Raw genomic sequence first — 8,746 nt, forward strand, 5'->3', positions numbered from 1 at the left:
AGGAGTGGGTCACCACAATATATATTAAAAACTAGGGATGAGCGCACTCGGATTTATGAAATCCGAGCCCACCCGAACGTTGCGGATCCGAGTCGGATCCGAGACAGATCCGGGTATTGGCGCCAAATTCAAATCTGAAACTGAGGCTCTGACTCATAATCCCGTTGTCGGATCTCGCGATACTCGGATCCTATAAATTCCCCGCTAGTCGCCGCCATCTTCACTCGGGCATTGATCAGGGTAGAGGGAGGGTGTGTTAGGTGGTCCTCTGTCCTGGTAGATCTCGTGCTGTGCTGTGCTGTGCTGTGCTGTGCTGTGCTCTGCAGTATCAGTCCAGTGGTGCTGTGCTCTGTCCTTCTGAGGTCAGTGGTGCTGCTGGGTCCTGTGCTGTGTCCTGTTCAGTCCAGTGGTGCTGTGTCCTGTGCTCTGTGCTTCTAAGGGCATAGTTATTTCCCCAATATTCCCCTGTGTTTAAAAAAATAAAAAGTTTTTTAAAAAAATACCAAAAATTTTTTTTAATTACCACAAAATTTGCACAACCAATCCTGCAGTATAAGCCCATTGGTACTGCAATATTACAAAGTTCACACATTCTGCAGTATCAGTCCAGTGGTGCTGTGTCCTGTGCTCTGTCCTGCTGAGTTCCGTAGTGCTGCTGGGTCCTGTGCCGTGTCCTGTTCAGTCCAGTGGTGCTGTGTCCTGTGCTCTGTGCTTCTAAGGGCATAGTTATTTCCCCATTATTCCCAAGTTTTTAAAAAATAAAAAAAAAGTAAAAAAAAATAAAAAATTAAAAATTAAAAAAAATATATATAATTATAACCAAATTTGCAAAACCAATCCAGCAGTATAAGTCCATTGGTACTGCAATATTACCAAGTTCACACATTCTGCAGTATCTTGTGCTACATATAATGGAGACCAAAAATTTGGAGGATAAAGTAGGGAAAGATCAAGACCCACTTCCTCCTAATGCTGAAGCTGCTGCCACTAGTCATGACATAGACGATGAAATGCCATCAACGTCGTCTTCCAAGCCCGATGCCCAATCTCGTAGTACCGGGCATGTAAAATCCAAAAAGCCCAAGTTAAGAAAAAGTAGCAAAAAGAGAAACTTAAAATCATCTGAGGAGAAACGTAAAGTTGCCAATATGCCATTTACGACACGGAGTGGCAAGGAACGGCTTAGGCCCTGGCCCGTGTTCATGACTAGTGGTTCAGCTTCACCCACGGATCTTAGCCCTCCTCCTCCTCCCCCCCCCTACAAAAAATTGAAGAGAGTTATGCTGTCAGCAACAAAACGGCAAACAACTCTGCCTTCTAAAGAGAAATTATCACAAATCCCCAAGGCGAGTCCAAGGGTGTTGGTGGTTGTCAAGCCTGACCTTCCCATCACTGTACGGGAAGAGGTGGCTCGGGAGGAGGCTATTGATGATGTAGCTGGCGCTGTGGAGGAACTTGATGATGAGGATGGTGATGTGGTTATTGTAAATGAGGCACCAGGGGGGGAAACAGCTGATGTCCATGGGATGAAAAAGCCCATCGTCATGCCTGGTCAGAAGACCAAAAAATGCACCTCTTCGGTCTGGAGTTATTTTTATCCAAATCCAGACAACCAATGTATGGCAATATGTAGCTTATGTAAAGCTCAAATAAGCAGGGGTAAGGATCTTGCCCACCTAGGAACATCCTCCCTTATACGTCACCTGAATAACCTTCATAGTTCAGTGGTTAGTTCAGGAACTGGGGCTAGGACCCTCATCGGTACAGGGACACCTAAATCCCGTGGTCCAGTTGGATACACACCAGCAACACCCTCCTCGTCAACTTCCTCCACAATCTCCATCAGATTCAGTCCTGCAGCCCAAGTCAGCAGCCAGACTGAGTCCTCCTCAATACGGGATTCATCCGAGGAATCCTGCAGCGGTACGCCTACTACTGCCACTGCTGCTGTTGCTGCTGTTAGTCGGTCATCTTCCCAGAGGGGAAGTCGTAAGACCGCTAAGTCTTTCACCAAACAATTGACCGTCCAACAGTCGTTTGCCATGACCACCAAATACGATAGTAGTCACCCTATTGCAAAGCGTATAACTGCGGCTGTAACTGCAATGTTGGTGTTAGACGTGCGCCCGGTGTCCGCCATCAGTGGAGTGGGATTTAGAGGGTTGATGGAGGTATTGTGTCCCCGGTACCAAATCCCCTCGAGATTCCACTTCACTAGGCAGGCGATACCAAAAATGTACAGAGAAGTACGATCAAGTGTCCTCAGTGCTCTTAAAAATGCGGTTGTACCCACTGTCCACTTAACCACGGACATGTGGACAAGTGGTTCTGGGCAAACGAAGGACTATATGACTGTGACAGCCCACTGGGTAGATGCATCCCCTTCCGCAGCAACAGCAACAGCTGCATCAGTAGCAGCATCTACAAAATGGCTGCTCATGCAAAGGCAGGCAACATTGTGCATTACAGGCTTTAATAAGAGGCACAACGCTGACAACATATTAGAGAAAATGAGGGAAATTATCTCCCAGTGGCTTACCCCACTTAGACTCTCATGGGGATTTGTGGTGTCAGACAATGCCAGTAACATTGTGCGGGCATTAAATATGGGCAATTTCCAGCACGTCCCATGTTTTGCCCACACCATTAATTTGGTGGTGCAGCATTACCTCAAGAGTGACAGGGGTGTGCAGGAGATGCTTGCGGTGGCCCGCAAAATTGCTGGACACTTTCGGCATTCAGCCAGTGCCTACCGCAGACTAGAGGCACATCAAAAAAGCTTGAACCTGCCCTGCCATCACCTCAAACAAGAGGTTGTGACGCGCTGGAACTCCACCCTCTATATGCTGCAGAGGATGGAGTAGCAGCAAAAGGCCATTCAGGCCTACACAGCCACCTACGACATAGGCAAAGGAGTGGGGATGCGCCTGAGTCAAGCGCAGTGGAGACTGATTTCTGTGTTGTGCAAGGTTCTGCAGCCATTTGAACTTGCCACACGAGAAGTCAGTTCCGACACTGCCAGCTTGAGTCAGGTCATTCCCCTGATCAGGCTGTTGCAGAAGCAGCTGGAGAAAGTGAGGGAGGAGCTGGTAAGCCATTGCGATTACAGCAAGCATGTAGCTCTTGTGGATGTAGCCCTTCGTACGCTTTGCCAGGATCCGAGGGTGGTCACTCTTTTAAAGTCAGAGGAATACATTCTGGCCACCGTGCTCGATCCTCGGTTTAAAGCGTATGTTGTGTCTCTGTTTCCGGCGGACACAAATCTACAGCGGTGCAAAGACCTGCTGGTCAGGAGATTGTCCTCTGAAGAGGACCGTGACATGCCAACAGCTCCACCCTCATTTTCTTCCACATCTATGGCTGCGAGGAAAAAGCTCAGTTTTCCCAAAAGAGGCACTGGCGGGGATGCTGATAACATCTGGTCTGGACTGAAGGACCTGCCAACCATTGCAGACATGTCTACTCTCGCTGCATTGGATGCTGTGACAATAGAAAAAATTGTGGATGATTACTTTGCTGACACCATCCAAGTAGACATGTCAGACAGTCCATATTGTTACTGGCAGGAAAAAAAGGCAGTTTGGAAGCCCCTGTACAAACTGGCTCTATTTTAGCTGAGTTGTCCCCCCTCCAGTGTGTACTCGGAAAGAGTTTTTAGTGCAGCGGGGAACCTGGTCAGTGAGCGGCGAAGGAGGTTGCTTCCTCACAACGTTGAAAAAATGATGTTTATAAAAATGAATAATCAATTCCTCAATGAAGTACAGCACTGCCCTCCAGATACTACAGAGGGACCTGTGGTTGTGGAGTCCAGCGGGGACGAATTGATAATGTGTGATGAGGAGGAAGTACACACTGTAGGGGGAGAGGAATCAGAGGTTGAGGATGAGGACGACATCTTGCCTCAGTAGAGCCTGTTTAGTCTGTACAGGGAGAGATGAATAGCTTTTTTGGTGTGGGGGCCCAAACAAACCAATCATTTCAGTCAAAGTTATTTGGTAGGCCCTGTCGCTGAAATGATTGGTTTGTTAAAGTGTGCATGTCCTATTTCAACAACAGACCTCTCAACTGCAGCTCATCCCTCCTCTGCGGGGATAATGTCTCCTGTGCTCTGACACGTCACTCTGTGTACTCTCAGCCTCAGGATCTGACACTACAGCTACCATGCCTCTTGTAGCAGCCCTCACTCCAGGGCCTCTTCCATGTGCAGTGTCCCCCTCTCTCTTGGGTTCACTATAGTGGCATGGAGTTCTCCCCCTCATCCAGGGCACACATTCCTTGCCCTGGCTCAGTCACCACGCTCAGACTTCCAGGCAATGCTGGGGGAGCCTGGGAGCTTCCACCCCAGGTCCCCAGCTACAACTCTCCTCTCCTGTGTCTTCTCTCTCTTTCTGACACTTTAAAGATCGTGCCTTTAAATGAAAAAGTCAGTCTTCATTGCACGACTATGTGCAAGTGCAACAGGGACATTTTTTTTGGGTTTACAAAGTCAAACAATAACACTACGACCCTGTCTGTCTGGGGTCTGTCAATGACGAATTGTCTGTAGCATGTTTGGAGGAGGTATTGTGGCCCCGGTATCAAATTGGGTACCGGGGCCACCCCACTATGCAGTCCAGATACTTGTTTGGTGGAATTCCGACACGTGGAGGGTTTTTAAATTATATTGTGGCCTCGGTACCAAATTGTGTACCGGGGCCACCACACTACGCAGTCAAGATACTTGTTTGGTGGAATTCAGACCAGTTGAGGGTTTTATTATTATATTGTGTGGACCACTCTATCTATACCACACTACAACTCTATACCACTCTATTTCCTACTTTAATTCTATTTAATTCTATTTCCTACTTTAATTCTATTACTAATTAATTACCATAAAGAGGAACAAAAAAAACCAATTTTACCAAAAGTATAATATGACTTAGACTTACAAACACTACACTTGAAAGATCGTGCCTTTAAATGAAAAAGTCAGTCTTCATTGCACGACTATGTGCAACAGGGACAGTTTTTTTGTTTACAAAGTCAACTAATAACACTTGGACCCTGTCTGTCTTTAACATACTTGATGGGATCTCAATGACGAATTGTCTGTAGCATGTTTGGAGGAGGTATTGTGGCCCCGGTATCAAATTGGGTACCGGGGCCACCCCACTACGCAGTCCAGATACTTGTTTGGTGGAATTCTGACACGTGGAGGGTGTATTTATTTTATTGTGGCCCCGGTATCAAATTGGGTACCGGGGCCACCACACTACGCAGTCCAGATACTTGTTTGGTGGAATTCTGACACGTGGAGGGTTTTTTAATTATATTGTGGCCTCGGTACCAAATTGTGTACCGGGGCCACCACACTACGCAGTCAAGATAGATAGATGCGTATCATAGATAAAGTACATTCAGTGGTGTGGGGCAAATTGAAAAATATTCAAAATGCACTGACATTATCAAAAACAAGAGGTTGTCACACGCTAAAACTCCAACATGTATATGATGGAGAGGATGGAGGAGCAGCCGTATGTGTAGTGTAATGCAGACCTGTTGAAGGTTTTTTATATATTTTATTGTGGTGCCCAGTGCCCACTCCTCTAGGCAGTCCAGGTACATTTATTGGTGCGATTCATAAAAGTTCAGGGTTTTTAATATATTGTGGTGACCCACTCCTCTACGCAGTCCAGGTACAATTATTGGTGCGAATCATAAAAGTTCAGGGTTTTTAATATATTGTGGTGACCCACTCCTCTACGCAGTCCAGGTACATTTATTGGTGCGAATCATAAAAGATCAGGGTTTTTAATATATCTTGTGGTGACCCACTCCTCTACGCAGTCCAGGTACATTTATTGGTGCGATTCATAAAAGTTCAGGGTTTTTAATATATTGTGGTGACCCACTCCTCTACGCAGTCCAGGTACATTTATTGGTGCGAATCAAACAAGTTGATGGTTTTCTTATTATATATATTGTGGTGACCCACTCCTCTACGCAGTCCAGGTACATTTATTGGTGCGATTCATAAAAGTTCAGGGTTTTTAATATATTGTGGTGACCCACTCCTCTACGCAGTCCAGGTACAATTATTGGTGCGAATCATAAAAGTTCAGGGTTTTTAAGATATTGTGGTGACCCACTCCTCTACGCAGTCCAGGTACAATTATTGGTGCGAATCATAAAAGTTCAGGGTTTTTAAGATATTGTGGTGACCCACTCCTCTACGCAGTCCAGGTACAATTATTGGTGCGAATCATAAAAGTTCAGGGTTTTTAAGATATTGTGGTGACCCACTCCTCTACGCAGTCCAGGTACAATTATTGGTGCGAATCATAAAAGTTCAGGGTTTTTAAGATATTGTGGTGACCCACTCCTCTACGCAGTCCAGGTACAATTATTGGTGCGAATCATAAAAGTTCAGGGTTTTTAATATATATTGTGGTGACCCACTCCTCTACGCAGTCCAGAAAGATACCTTTTTGCAACGTTTTGGACTAATAACTATATTGTGAGGTGTTCAGAATACACTGTAAATTAGTGGAAATGCTTGTTATTGAATGTTATTGAGGTTAATAATAGCCTAGGAGTGAAAATAAGCCCAAAAACTTGATTTTTAAACTTTTTATGTTTTTTTCAAAAAAAATCCGAATCCAATACCTTAAATCCGAACCGAGACCTTTCGTCAAGTGTTTTGCGAGACAAATCCGAACCTCAAAAATAACGAAAATCCGGATCCAAAACACAAAACACGAGACCTCAAAAGTCGCCGGTGCACATCCCTACTAATAACACTTCGACGCTGTCTGTCTTTATAAACACTACACTTGGAAGTTGGAGGAGGTATTGTGGCCCCGGCACCAAATTTACTACCGGGGCCACTCCACTGTGCAGTCCATATTTAGGTGTATCAGATATTAAACAACGGTGACAGTTGATGCCCAATTTTTTAATTATATTGTGGCCTCGGTACCAAATTGTGTACCGGGGCCACCACACTACGCAGTCAAGATAGATAGATGCGTATCATAGATAAAGTACATTCAGTGGTGTGGGGCAAATTGAAAAATATTCAAAATGCACTGACATTATCAAAAACAAGAGGTTGTCACACGCTAAAACTCCAACATGTATATGATGGAGAGGATGGAGGAGCAGCCGTATGTGCTGTGTAATGCAGATCTGTTGAAGGTTTTTTTATATATTTTATTGTGGTGCCCAGTGCCCACTCCTCTACGCAGTCCAGATACATTTATTGGTGCGAATCATACAAGTTCAGGGTTTTTAATATATATTGTGGTGACCCACTCCTCTACGCAGTCCAGATACATTTATTGGTGCGAATCATACAAGTTCAGGGTTTTTAATATATATTGTGGTGACCCACTCCTCTACGCAGTCCAGATACATTTATTGGTGCGAATCATAAAAGTTCAGGGTTTTTAATATATATTGTGGTGACCCACTCCTCTACGCAGTCCAGGTATATTTATTGGTGCGAATCATACAAGTTGATGGTTTTCTTATTATATATATTGTGGTGACCCACTCCTCTACGCAGTCCAGAAAGATACCTCGTTACAACGTTTTGGACTAATAACTATATTGTGAGGTGTTAAGAATACACTGTAAATTAGTGGAAATGCTTGTTATTGAATGTTATTGAGGTTACTAATAGCATAGGAGTGAAAATAAGCCCAAAAACTTGATTTTTAAACTTTTTATGTTTTTTCCAAAAAAAATCCGAATCCAAAACCTTAAATCCGAACCGAGACCTTTCGTCAAGTGTTTTGCGAGACAAATCCGAACCCCAAAAATAATGAAAATCCGGATCCAAAACACAAAACACGAGACCTCAAAAGTCGCCGGTGCACATCCCTATGCAAGATACAGTTTAGCAAGAGATACTTCCAGTTAGTAGTGTGTCCTCTTACAGTTTCCAATCATCCTTAAATCACTGATATGTTCTGCACTAGCCGGTACACTGCATATGCACACAGTCCTGCAAGAATCTCTTAATGCCAATGTCCATGAACGGATCAAACTGAAAAGTCCTTATTTTTCAGTTTGGCAATGATGAAACACTGAGTATCCCTATTAATACTTGTGTGTTTTGGCACAAGTAACGACTTCTTCAGAAGGATTGAAACCATGTCTTTGTAGAACTTTTGATCAATAACATTGTGGTGTCCAGTCGGGTGGGGTACGGTTTTTCGGTTTCGAAAAAATCCGACACCCACTTGACCTACGAAAAAAGCAGGAAAGTTTTAAAAAACGATGGTAATATTTATAGACTTAGGGGCACATTTAACAAATGACGGTATTGCACTATCGTGCACTTACCGTGAAAATAGGTGAAGGAAGTCTGCAATTGATATTTATGACAGCTCCGTTCGACTGTTCAATCTTCAAAACCACCAAATTTCGCTGTAGTTCGTTTTTTAAAGAGAATGGTGACTGCTCCTGGCCGCAATCTAACAAGTCCCGAAAAAACATTTTTTTCGGGAACTTGTCATGTTAATGTACGCCAGCTGAAGCTGGCGTACATGAGGAAATCTAATGCTGTCAGCTCTGCTCCGGAGAGCAGAGCTGTACAGCGCATGTGTGGAGGGATCACATGATCCCTCCCTGTCACTCACAGCTCTCTCTCTGCAACGATAGTTGCAGAGAAAGAGAGGGGATCTGTGTACTGGACATGCGCACTTGAAGAGTGAGGAGAAGACCTGAAGACAGCGCTTCCGAAGAGGTAGGTAAGTAT

Source organism: Mixophyes fleayi, chromosome 2 (assembly GCF_038048845.1).
Source record: "Mixophyes fleayi isolate aMixFle1 chromosome 2, aMixFle1.hap1, whole genome shotgun sequence".
Classification (NCBI taxonomy): Eukaryota; Metazoa; Chordata; class Amphibia; order Anura; family Limnodynastidae; genus Mixophyes; species Mixophyes fleayi.